The 12534-nt window shown below is 45.9% G+C and overlaps 1 long non-coding RNA gene across 1 annotated transcript in view; it reads right to left on the minus strand.

The window, feature by feature from the left end:
- Positions 1-1064: 1064 nt before the first annotated feature.
- The window catches only part of LOC132206176 (uncharacterized), a 45294-nt gene continuing 33824 nt past the window's right edge, over positions 1065-12534 (minus strand). The window contains exons 2-3 of the long non-coding RNA XR_009442886.1: positions 1855-2013; positions 1065-1747 (exon numbers count right to left, since the gene is read on the minus strand). This is a non-coding gene — a long non-coding RNA (uncharacterized LOC132206176). The remainder of the gene's footprint in view (positions 1748-1854; positions 2014-12534) is intronic.

The following is a 12534-nucleotide window of genomic DNA, read 5'->3' on the forward strand; positions in this document are numbered from 1 at the left end:
ATGTACAGAATGGGGAAAAAAATTGTATGCAGCCTTACCCAAAGTATGCATGGTAAGTGACTCAACTTGTGAGGGAGGGGGCAGCAGGACCCACCAATGTGAGGTTCTTTAAAGGAAAACAACACTTTACACAGATTAGTGCTCTGTGAGGTTCCTAATCTATGGCAATTCTAATACATTGGCTTCCTATTTGCTGTCCATCTCGCAACCCCAGACATTGCTGACCACTACATTTACACCAATATTACTACACACAGAGTCCAGGGAGAGAATAGGGAGGTTTGACTAAGAGGAACAATGGTACTAGCTGAACTAGCTTTGGTCCGTAAATATCTTGTTCCTCTTGTTTCCACCGGCTGCAGTAGCTTCTCAACACAGACATGACTCCATGGTATATCCCATGCAGACATGAAGCTAGGCATCATGCTCACACAGTTATAGTCTGGGCTACTCGAAGACTCAAAACAACAAATGTAATTATGCAAAAATAGTGAGTTATCATTTGTGCTGCCAAAGTCATTTGAAAAGTTTTTTTTTCTTTCTTTCCTGGCTACTACAACATAGTGTAGTACCTGGCTCTGCAGTTGGGATGGAGGAAGCTCTCTTGCCAATGGAGCCCATTGACGTTGAAGGTTTGGTCAGCTGAATTGCAGAGGGTCTCCCCTTGTCAGAGGCAGGTTAACCTGCTTTGTGTTGAGCATGCAGGGTCAAAGGGGGGCAGACACAGTGTAGGTGGAGGGCCTGGCCACCTATGGAGAGCCCTGTTAGAAGGTTTTTAACAAGCCTGTATGTAGTTCCTCTTACAATTGGTTCACCCTATCTTCTTGACGGAAAGGTATTGGGGGTGCTCACTACGCTCTCTGTCCCCCTTTTGCCTTGCCTTCAGTCCTGAGGACCAATATCTGGGGAAATGGAGTGTAGGTGTTTGCATCTGTCTTGCAATCCCTCAGGATGCTCAACTTGGCTCTCCACTGTCAATCTGTCTATGAAGGCGGCCAGGCAATCACATGACACACTGCACTGCTGCAACTTCTGGGCAATGAGGGCCATTGTATCTCAAAACCCTGCCTCCTTTATTCATTTATAGGAATTGGCAGTAACTGGCTGTGCCAGCATTTATGGCTCATTCCTATTTGCCTAGAGGGCGGTTAAGAGTCAACCTCATTGGTATGGGTCTGGAGTCAGATGTAGACTAGGCAGCAGTTTCCCTCCCTAAAAGGCATTGGTGGTCCAGCTGTGTTTTTAGGACAATTGACAATGGTTCCATGGTCATCGTTTGATTTTTAAATTTTTATTGAATTCTAATTTCACCTTCTACTCTGGCAGGTTTTGAAGCTGGGTCCCCAGAACATCACGGGGTCTCCAGATCAAGATCTAGTGATAATGCTACAAAATCATGACCTCTCCCATTGCTCCTGGTCTTCTCTGTGCACATAGACAAAATCCCTGATTATCTGGCCTGGGACTGAGCAAGAGCCTGGTCTCTGATATACCTCCAAGTGCCAGAACTCTGAGGCATTTCTCTCTCTGCCAGGCACAGAGCTGTCACACCAAGGTGCCCATCAGAATGTGGTGTCTAAGCTTTCCAAGCCTGATATTTCCGTTGAGGTGTCTGTGGCTGGGGTGTTGGAGGATGTAGGAGGCAGCCTTTTCAATGCTTCCTCCGAGGTCTCAGTATGCTCTTCCTCAGAAGTACGGGAGGTGGCTTGGCAAGGTCATGAACATCCCACTGGTACCTGCAAGACACCTAGAGAGAGAAGGCATCACTGCCCGTTGTTAGAAGTAGTGGACGGTGAATAACACTGACAGTGGGGTTACTGGGAGAGATGGAGCAGAACGAAGACTGGTACTTACTCAGTTGATGGGACATGATGTCTCTGCATCCCTGCAGGAGCGGTCCCAGTCTTTTCCTGCCAGGGCCAGGATTCTCTCCTTGTAGGGAGTTAGAAGCCTTATGTAGGGCACCCCACCAGGTGCCTGGGTCTGTTCTGCCCTGGTGTGGAATGTCTGCTCCTGAAATGACAGAAATGGAAGTGGTGAAAATGAGAGCTTGTGGAGATGCTGAGATTTCCTGCGTGGTTGAGCAGACTGCACAGAGGCGATGTTAGTGATGTGGGAGTTTATCAGGCAATGAGAGCAAGTGAGGGAAGATATTGTAGGTAATAGTGATGGTGGCAGAGAATAAGCTCTGGTGGGAGGAGTGTGCAAAGGCAAAGATAAAGTTAACATGAGGTAGAAAAGAGACGAGCAAGGCACTCAGCTTGGCAGGACGGAGAAGTTCATTGCGAGACTGTTTACCATTCCTCTGGACCTCTGTAGAAATTGCAGGGACCCAGGTAGTCCTCTTCGATCAGGCTGACAGGTGTCATGGCTTCATTCACCAGCCCTCTGCTACCCCACCCCTACCATCAGAAACTTCATGTCCCTTTGGCGAGTCCTGGAGCCATCTTCCCTTCTTCAACAAGTTCCAACTGAATATCCATTACTGAGCAGGACAGTTTCGGAATGCCAGTGCTATCCAGGTGTTCAGCAGCTTTTTAAAAATGGGGCAGGCCCCTGGGCTACCTTTCAGTGGATATATGCTGAGCAATGAGCTGTTCTTGGAACAATGTCTGGTAAGATGGGCCTGGAATCATGCAAGATGGAGCCCAAAGCAATGGTAAGTGATTTCACTAGGCCCCACAGTGAAAAACACAAGCAAAAACTTGACACAACTAACACTTAGCAAAGAAATGTAGTATTCAGCCCATCGTATATAACAGGGCTTAGTAAAGGTATTAATTTCATCTAAGGTGATTTTCTCCAAACCATGAATGATTTTCTGTCATAAATACTCAAAATTTACCACACACATTTCAAATGGTCAGTCAGGAAGAGTTACCTACATTGCTACTGGAATGAAGAATTCCTGTATCACAGGGATGTAGCTGGTGTACTCACTGGCCTGGGAAACCAAGAAATCAAGTTGCCAATGAGGAGTCAAAGGTGTATGCTCTTTTCAACACATTGAAGCTCTCCCATCAGCTTCTGAGTCAGGAAGTCATGCATTAGGGAAATCAGAACAAAAACAGGAAATACTCAACAGATTGGGTTTTCCTGTGGAGAGAGAAACAGAGTTCACATGACCTTTCGCAACTCCAAAGACTTTTGTACATAGTCTAGGCTAAAGACTGTGCAGTAATGAAGGAGTCTACACTGTCAAAGGTGCCATCTTTCAATTAAGATGTTAAACTGAGATAATTTTGCTACAGGAGTCATTTCAAAGGTAGTCAGCCCTGAAGTTACATATTCAAGGAGCCAAACACCTGATATGGTAGCAGTCTGGAATCCCTCATAATGATGGCACAAATTTGGCGCAGCCCATCCTGCTCCTCACCCTGCTATTTTCTGCTAGTATTGCACATTAGCACAACACATACTAATTTTTACTTCATTAGATCTGCCACTTTTAACCCATTTCTCCAAATTACTAACATTTCTTTGCACCTTTTTAGCTTTTCAAAGGAGGTACCGATTCCACCCATTTAGTATCATTCGGAAATTTCAATCCTGTACCCAAATGACAGTCTTACACAGTGAACGGAATCATCATCATCTGTAATTTTCAATGATAACATGGATAAAAGGGTCAATTCAGCCACATCAGGTCTTTTAGTTATTCATTGGGCATGGGTGTTATTGCATAGTCTAGTAGTTATTGCCCATCCCGAATTGCCAAAAGGGCCGTCAAGAGTCAACTACATTGCACTGGATCTGGAGTCACATGTAGACCAAACCAGGTAAAGACAACAGGTTTTCTTCTCTAAAGGCTATGAATAAATCAGATGGGTTTTTATGACAATGGTTACACAATCACAATTATGTTAACTACTTCGTTTCCAGATTTTGATTGAATTTTACTATGGTGAGATTCAAACCCACGCCCCCAGAATAGCAGATAACAAAGTGTGAGGCTGGATAAGCACAGCAGGCCAGGCAGTATCTTAGGAGCACAAAAACTGACTTTTCGGGCCGAGACCCTTCATCGGAAAAGGTTTCTCATGAAGTTTCTTTTTCTGATGAAGGGTCTCGGCCCGAAACGTCGGCTTTTGTGCTCCTAAGATGCTGCTTGGCCTGCTGTGTTCATCCAGCTCCACATTTTATTATCTTGGATTCTCCAGCGTCTGCAGTTCCCATTATGTCTCCCCAGAATAGAAGCCTGGGTTCTTGATTTCTAGTCCAGTGATGTTACCCCTATACCACCACCTCACCCAGCAGCTTCTAATAGACAACCTCCCCAAACTCAAATATGGTGTGGCCTTATATCAATCCCAGTTCCTTTAGAATGAGTCTCAGCCTGAGAGCACAAGACCATTGAATTCAGCTTGGTAGAGCAAAGTGTGCAGAAGACACTGATAGTCTGCAGAGGGATATACATAGTCTAAGTGAGTGGGCAAAGGTCTGGCAGGCGGAGTACAATGTTGATAAGTGTGAGGTCATCCACTTTGCTAGGAATAACAGGAAAATGGACTATGTTTAAAATGGTAAAAAAATTGCAGCACACTGCAATGCAGAGGGACTTGGGTGTCCTTGTGCATGAATTGCTGAAGGTGGGAATGCAGGTGCAGCCGGTGATTAAAAAGGAAAATAGAATTTTGTCTGCTATTGCTAGAGGGATGGAGTTTAAAAACAGGGAGGCTATGCTGCAGCTGTATAGGGTCCTGGTGAGGCCATACCTGGAGTACTGTGTGCAGTTTTGGTCTCCTTACTTGAGAAGAGATATACACCCACTGGAGGGGGTGCAGAGGAGATTTACTTGGTTGATTCCAGAGCTGACAGGGTTGGATTATGGGGAGAGACTGAGTAGGCTGGGATTATATTTATTGGAATTCAGAAAAATGAGGGAAGATCTTATAGAAATATATAAGATTATGAAGGGAATAGATTAGGTCCAGGCAGTGAGGCAGGAAACTAGGACCAGAGGGCATGGCCTCAAAATAAAGGGAAGCAGATGTAGGACTGCGGTCAGGAGGAACTTCTTCACCCAAAGGGTTGTGAATCCGTGGAATTCCTATCCAGTGAAGTGGTTGAAGCTACCTCACTGAATGTGTTTAAATCAAGGCTAGATAAATTTTTGAACAGTAAAGGAATTAAGGGTTATGTTGAGTGGGCGGATAAGTAGAGCTGAGTCTCAAAAAGATCAGCCATTATTAAATGGTGGACCAGGCTCGAGGGGCCAGATGGCCTACTCTTGCTCCTAGTTCTTAGGTTCTTATGTTTTTATTACAATATGTTCAAGCACAACAGCTTGCTTAAGGAATTGTCATGTTGACCCTTTATATCCTGCCTATAACAATAATTCCGTGATTCCAAGATCCTTTTTACGTCAGTGACCCTTATAATGGAAAATAGAGAGAAAAAAAATCTTATCCTTCTCTGGCAGACCCTTGACTCTTTGTTTGCAGCAACTATACTCACAGTTAACTATTTTGTAATTTTAACACTTTTGACTCTGTACAAATGTTGATTTTACAATACTTAGGACTTTTGTGATAGTTCTCTGATTTGAAATGTGCATTGTTTGTGTGCACACACAACTTATATGCATATTGACTAATGTGTTTAAATGGGTTAAGGCACAAAATAACATTACACCTACCAGAAAGAGCAACGCCCGCCATCCTTTTAACAAAATGTTAATAGAACATTAATGCATGAATGTTGATTTTAATTCTACAGGAGCTAGGAAAGATACAGGGCCACGATGTAAATCAGATTCAGTTCCGTATTGCTGTCTAGCAAGGCTTGCAGTATAAAATGCTAATAAGGCTATGCTTGCTCAATCTAATATTAAGCATTAAATCTTCAAAGCAGTTTGTTCTTAAAATAAAAAAGTAATACCCCATGCTTGACTGTGAAAGAGGCCATCATCACAATAGATGTTGTCCCCAACATTGACAGTAATTTTCTTGAAGAGTAAAATCAGGAATCTTAATTTTGGAAGCTGAAAATCATCTGTCAGTGCTTTGGGAAATTAACCACTTCACTGCCATCTAATTAGACTCCTCATATTGTTTTTTTTTAGATTAGATTCCCTACAGTGTGGAAACAGGCCCTTCAGCCCAGCAAGTCCACACCGCCCCTTGAAGCATCCCACCCACACCCATCCCCCTATAACCCACACACCCCTGAACACTATGGGCAATTTGGCATGACCAATCCATCCAGCCTGCACATCTTTGGACTATGGGAGGAAACCAGAGCACCCGGAGGAGTATGTGCAAACTCCGCACAGACAGTTTCCCAAGGCTGGAACTGGACCTGGGTCCCTGGTGCTGTGAGGCTGCAGTGCTAACCACTGGGCACCCCATTGAGTTCATTGTTATCATTTATGAAGCTTCTGAAGGCATCCACTGTATTTCCTAAAGTTCTGAAGAGGGGTCACCTGACCCGAAACATTAGCTCTGCTTGGTCTCCACAGATGCTGTTGGACCTGCTGAGTTTATATTTTTGTTTCTGATTTCCAGCATCTGCAGTTCTTCAGTTTGTTTTGCTCACAGTATTTTCTGATGTTTAAGAGTGCCTTTTGATATCTTACAATGACTGCAGTTATGATCTGCTCCCCCCAGCTGCAGGATGAAACAGTGAGGATGTCAGGAGATTCCTGAGGCCTGGTGGCAAAGAGCAGGAGTGGTGAAGCGGAGCACTCTTTCATCTCATTGGAAAAACCATTGGGCCTAATGACCTCAAACAATGTTCGAGTTTGCTGGTAGGTGCTATTTTTGAAAAAAAAACTTTAAAGCAGTTTTTGTTTACTACTTCAAAATTGTAAACACTTTCAATTACTGGTCTAGTTTTAAGTGTTTCTAAATGTTTACCGGTGGTTTCAAGTGTTTACCAGTGGTTTCCACTATTTGCAAGTGCTCATAGGTGTTTACTAGTGCCTTCAAAGTTGCTTTCATTCAACTTTTAATTCTAGACTCAGCAACCCTGGACCACTCCCTTCACTAGCCCCTTCCAGTTGTCCATGGTTCAACTCACAGCCAATTTCCCCCTTTGTCTTCTGTCTGATATCAGAGAACTGAGGAGCTGGAGGTGCAGGAGAGGAGGGGGTGGGGGGTGGGAATACTGAGGGAATTAGGAGGAGTGAACACTGAGCAGGGCTGGGAGTGTGCGAGTGGAGTGCAGCAAAGCTGAGGGTGTCAGGGGCACAGGAATGGGGGTGCAGCAAATGGTGCCAGAGAAACTGTGGGTGGAAGATTGTTCAGAGATCTCTACTGATTGAAAGGGGTGCACTACTGAACAAGCTTTACAGCTGCTCAGAGTAGCCCTAAATAAATCAGCATAAGCAATATCGCAAACATCAGGTAAACAATCCAGTCAATACAGCAACAAAAACAGAAGCTTTTGGAAAAGTTTAGCAGGTCTGGCAGCAGCTGTGAAGAGAAAGATCAAAGTTAACGTTTTGGGTCTGGTGACCCTTCCTCAGAATTGATGGTAGCTGGGGAAATGTAGGGTAGCAGGGAATAAATGATAAGATAAAAGATAGAGCCCTGAGAGAGAACAGTTGAATAGGAATTGATAACCATCAGACTGGGAGGGTGAATACCTGTTAGTGGTGGGGTGAGGGTGTGGAGCTGGATGAACACAGCAGGCCAAGCAACATCAAAGGAGCAGGAAAGCTGATGCTTCGGGCCGAGACCATTCATCAGAAATGGGGGGGAGCAGAGGGTTCCAAAATAAATAGGGAGAGAGTGGGAGGCGGATTGAAGTTGGATAGAGGAAAAGATAGGTGGAGAGGAGACAGGCAAGTCAAACAGGTGGGGATGGAGCCAGTAAAGGTGAGTGTAGGTGGGGAGTTAGGGAAGAGATAGGTCAGTCCAGGGAGGACGGACAGGTCAAGGGGGCAGAATGAGGTTAGTAGGTAGGAAATGGGGGTGGGGCTTGAGGTGGGATGGGGGGATAGGTGAGAGGAAGAACAGGTTAGGGAGGCGGGGACGAGCTGGGATGCTTTTGGGATGCGGTGGGGGAGGGGGAGATTTTGAAGCTTGTGAAATCCACATTGATACCATTGGACTGCAGGGTTCCCAAGCGGAATATGAGTTGCTGTTCCTGCGACCTTCGGGTGCATTCATTGTGGCACTGCAGGAGGCCCAGGATGAACATGTCGTCTGAGTAATGGGAGAGGGAGTTGAAATGGTTCGTGATTGAGAGCTGCCGTTGTTTATTGCGAACCAAGCATAGGTGTTCTGCAAAGTGGTCCCCAAGCCTCCCTCTGCTTGGTTTCCCTGATGTAGAGGAGGCCACAACGGGTACAGCAGATGCAGTATACCACATCAGCAGATATGCAGATGTGGAAAGTCTTCTTGGGGCCTGGGATGAGGATGAGGGAGGAGGTGTGGGGGCAAGTGGAGCACTTCCTGCAGTTGCAGGGGAAAGTGCCGCATGTGTTGGGGCTGGTGGGGAGTGTAAAGCCGACAAGGGAGTCACGGAGAGCGTGGTCTCTCCGGAAAGCAGACAAGGGTGGGGATGGAAAAATATCTTTGGTGGTGGGATCGGATTGCAGATGGCAGAAGCATTGGAAGATGATGAGTTGTATCCGGAGGTTGGTGCATGGTACATGAGGGCAAGGGGGATTCTCTTTTGGTGGTTATTATGGAGACAGGGTGTGAGGGATGAGTTGCGGGAAATGCGGGAGACACGGTTGAGGGCGTTCTCGCCCACTGCGGGCGGGAAGTTGCGGTCCTTGAAGAATGAGGACATCTGGGGTATATGGGAGTGGAATGCCTCATCCTGGGTGCAGATGCTGCAGAGGTGAAGGAATTGGGAATAGGGGATGGCATTTTTGCAGGAAGGTGGGTGGGAGTAGGTGTATTCTAGGTAGCTGTGGGAGTCTGTCGGCTTGAATTGGATATTGGTTGCTAGGTGGTTGCCTGAGATGGAGACAGAGAGGTCCAGGAAGGCGACAGAGGTGTTAGAGATGGTCCAGGTGAACTTAAGGTTGGGCTGGTAGGTGTTGGTGAAGTGGATGTACTGTTTGAGCTCCACATAGGAGCATGAGGCGGTGCCGATACAGTCATCAATGTAACGGAGGAAGAGGTGGGGTTTAGGGCCAGTGTAGGTATGGAAGAGGGACTGTTCCACATACCCTACAAAGAGGCAGGCATAGCTTGGCCCATGTGGGTACCCATGGCCACCCTCTTTGTCTGTAGGAAGTGGGAGGAATTGAAAGAGAAGTTGTTGAGGGTGAGGGTGAGTTTGGCCAAGCAAATGAGGGTGTCAGTGGAGGGGAACTGGTCAGGCCTGCAGGATAGAAAGAAGTAGAGGGCCTTTAGGCCATCTGCCTGGGGATTGCAGGTGTATAGGGACTGGAAGTCTATCGTAAAAATGAGGTGTTGGGGACCGGGGAATTGGAAGTTCTGGAGGAAGTGGAGGGCGTGGGTGGTGTCACGGATGTAGGTAGGGAGTTCCTGGACCAAGGGAGAGAAAATGGAGTCCAGATAGATGGAGATGAGTTTGGTGGGGTAGGAGCAGGCAGAGACAATGGGTTGACCAGGGCAGTCAGGTTTGTGGATTTTGGGACAGAGGTAGAAGCAGGCGGTATGGGGTTGGGGAACGATGAGGTTGGAGACTGTGGGTGGGAGGTCACCTGAGGTGATGAGGTTGTGAATGGTTTGGGAGATGATGGTTTGGTGCTCGGGGATGGGGTCATGATCCAGGGGGGCGGTAGGAGGAGGTGTCGGAGAGTTGGCATCTGGCCTCAGCGATGTGGAGATCAGTGCACATTACTACAACTGCACCTCCCTTGTCCGCGTGTTTTAAGGTGAGGTTGGGATTGGAGCAGAGGGAGCGGAGGGCTGCAAGTTCTGCAGGGGAGAGGTTTGAGTGGGTGAGAGGGGTGGACTAACAATAGGTAGTGTGCAATGGCAGGCTATGTGATAACAAGGCCTGATTTGTGGGGTAGGGAGCTGGGACATAGGAAAGTTTAGGTCCTAAAATTATTGAACTGATATTGAGTCTGGAGGGGTGCAGGGTCCCCAAATGGTAAATGAGGTGTTGTTCTTCCAGCTTGCATTGAGCTTCACTGGAACACTGCAGTAAGCCAGAGACAGAGATGTTGCCTAGGGAACAGGATGCTGTGTTAAAGTGGCAGACAACAGGTAGATCAGGGTCTTTCCTGTGAGCAGAATGTAGATGCTCTGCAAAGTGGTCACCCAGTCCATGCTTCGTTTCCCCAGTGTAGAGAAGGCCACTTTGTGAGCAGCGAATGCAGTAGACTAGATTCTGGGAAGTGCAGGTGAAGTGTTGTTTTACCTGGAAGATATGTTTGCGGAGTAAGGAGGCAAATAGGCATGTATTTTCTTTGCAGGGGAAGGTGCTGTGGGGCTGTGGGAATGGGGCTGGGATGGGGTGGGGGGAAGGTAGAGTGGACTAGGGAGGGAATAGTCCCTGTGGAAGGTGGGCAAGGGAGGGGAGGGGAATATGTGTCTGGTGGTGGCATCTTGCTGGAGGTGGCAGAAATGGAATCTGATGATCTTTTGGATGCTGGTGGGATGGTAGGTAGGGACAAGGGGACTCCTATCGCTATTGTAGCAGGGAAGAGAGGGGGTGAGGGCAGAAGTGCGGGAGATGGGTCAGACCCAGTTGAGGACCTTGTCGACAACGGTGCTGGGAAATCCTCGGTTGAGGAAGAAGTGGACATCTCTTGTCGAAGTTGGCCTCATCTGAACATATTCAACAGAGACGGAGGAACTAAGAGAATGGGATCGAGTCTTTACAGGAAACAGGGTCAGAGGATGCACTGTCCAGGTACCTGTGGGAGTCAGTGGGTTTATACTGTATATTAGTGGCCAATCTATCTCCAGAAATAGAAACAGAAATGGTGATGAAGGGAAAGGAGGAGGCAGAGATAGACCAGGTGAAAGTGACGGCAGGGTGGAAATTGGAAGCAAAATCGATGAACTCTTCCAATTCCAGATGAGAGGGGGAAGCAGCATGGATGGGGGCTTGAATAGGACTCAAGACCTACGACCACTCAATACAGTGTGGAGCTGAAGGAACACAACAGGTCAGGCCGCATCAGAGGAACAAGAAAGTCGATGTTTTGGGTTTCCTGACTTGCTGTGTTTCTTCAGTTCCACACTGTATTGACTCTGACTTCGGCATTTGCAGTTTTTTTTAGCTCCCAATAAACAACCCACGTTTATGTATTGACCGGTCTTGGGGGGACTAAGAGTCTGGCCTTCCACAATTCCCTTCAGGAACACCACAATTTCCAGATCCCAGTATAAGAAGGATCCCTGGAATGTGCAATACTATTGCAGCCCCCAGTAGCAGCAAATCTCTCAATGCACTCTCCAACATGAATTTGCATTTCGAATTCTTTCTTCCTTACACAGTGTATTTGTATGAAAAGCACTTAATTTAGCCACACATCATAATTTGTGCTTCAACACAATCCATTACAGGTCTCACTATCTCTCCTTACTAACTTGCTTCTTTCATCTCTGTCCAGACTGAATGAATTTACATCTTTTGGGTTTTGTTTTCTTTTTTTGAGGTGTCTGGAGCACAATCTGTTACTCTATGCTCTTCAGTTTCATTTTGTTTTAAAATTATTGGTTACACTATCTTTTCCAGCTGAGATCTCCCTCTCACCCTTGCAGCCTTTCATCAGTTTAAGGCATTTGTGACTGCCCTACTGATCCATTCCATTTGTACCCTTGTCCTAGCCAAGTTTCGATGGAGACTGTTCCACAGGACAGTGGCATCCTGTGGCAAGATTCTGCAGCATTAGATTGTTTAAAATTTTGCTTTGAAGGGTACAGTCTATTTTTCTGATGACAGTTCAATTTCTGGTTGAATGCTGTATTGTGCTTTAACTATCCACATCATCCGTGGAATGTTCTGCATTAAATGGAGCTTTCAATGCAAATCAACATTTTTCGAGACTGTGTATCTATGCTATTTGGACAGCTCATTCTAGAGTTAGATCCTCAATTGATTGAGGAATTTCAGAGACTGATTTACGTAAGAGACCAATGACATGTTGAACGTAAATGAATTCTGGAAGCAAATGTAAATGTGAATTTCTATAGTTCCATGGTTCAGATAGCAGATAAAGATTGTGAATGCATCTACGTACAGATGCTCCTGCAGTTGGTATCTGCTATCAAATCATGATCTCATTAGCTGGTCTTTTTGTTCGTGAACAGAAATATTGAACAAAATCTGTAAGAAGATTGTCAAGTACAATTTACTTCTCATCAGGCTGTTGTCTATTAACACATGATATGACTGATGCTCTTCTCATAGCACAGTAGTGTGCTAACTTGATTTGCATTTGATTATAAGTCCAATACTGAACTTTTCAAAATCTTCGGAATTGTGCTTTCCACATATATTTGTTGATCCATCAAATGGATCAATTGGTTGAATATCTCTAGTAGAAAGCGCAGTACAAGTGAACGTTTTTGTATTAGTTGATTGTTGATGGACACTTCAAGCTGTTAGTTATTTTCTAGATCCGGAGGATGATTGTTACAATTTTCATCT

This window comes from Stegostoma tigrinum, chromosome 33, assembly GCF_030684315.1.
Source record: "Stegostoma tigrinum isolate sSteTig4 chromosome 33, sSteTig4.hap1, whole genome shotgun sequence".
In the NCBI taxonomy this organism is placed as follows: Eukaryota; Metazoa; Chordata; class Chondrichthyes; order Orectolobiformes; family Stegostomatidae; genus Stegostoma; species Stegostoma tigrinum.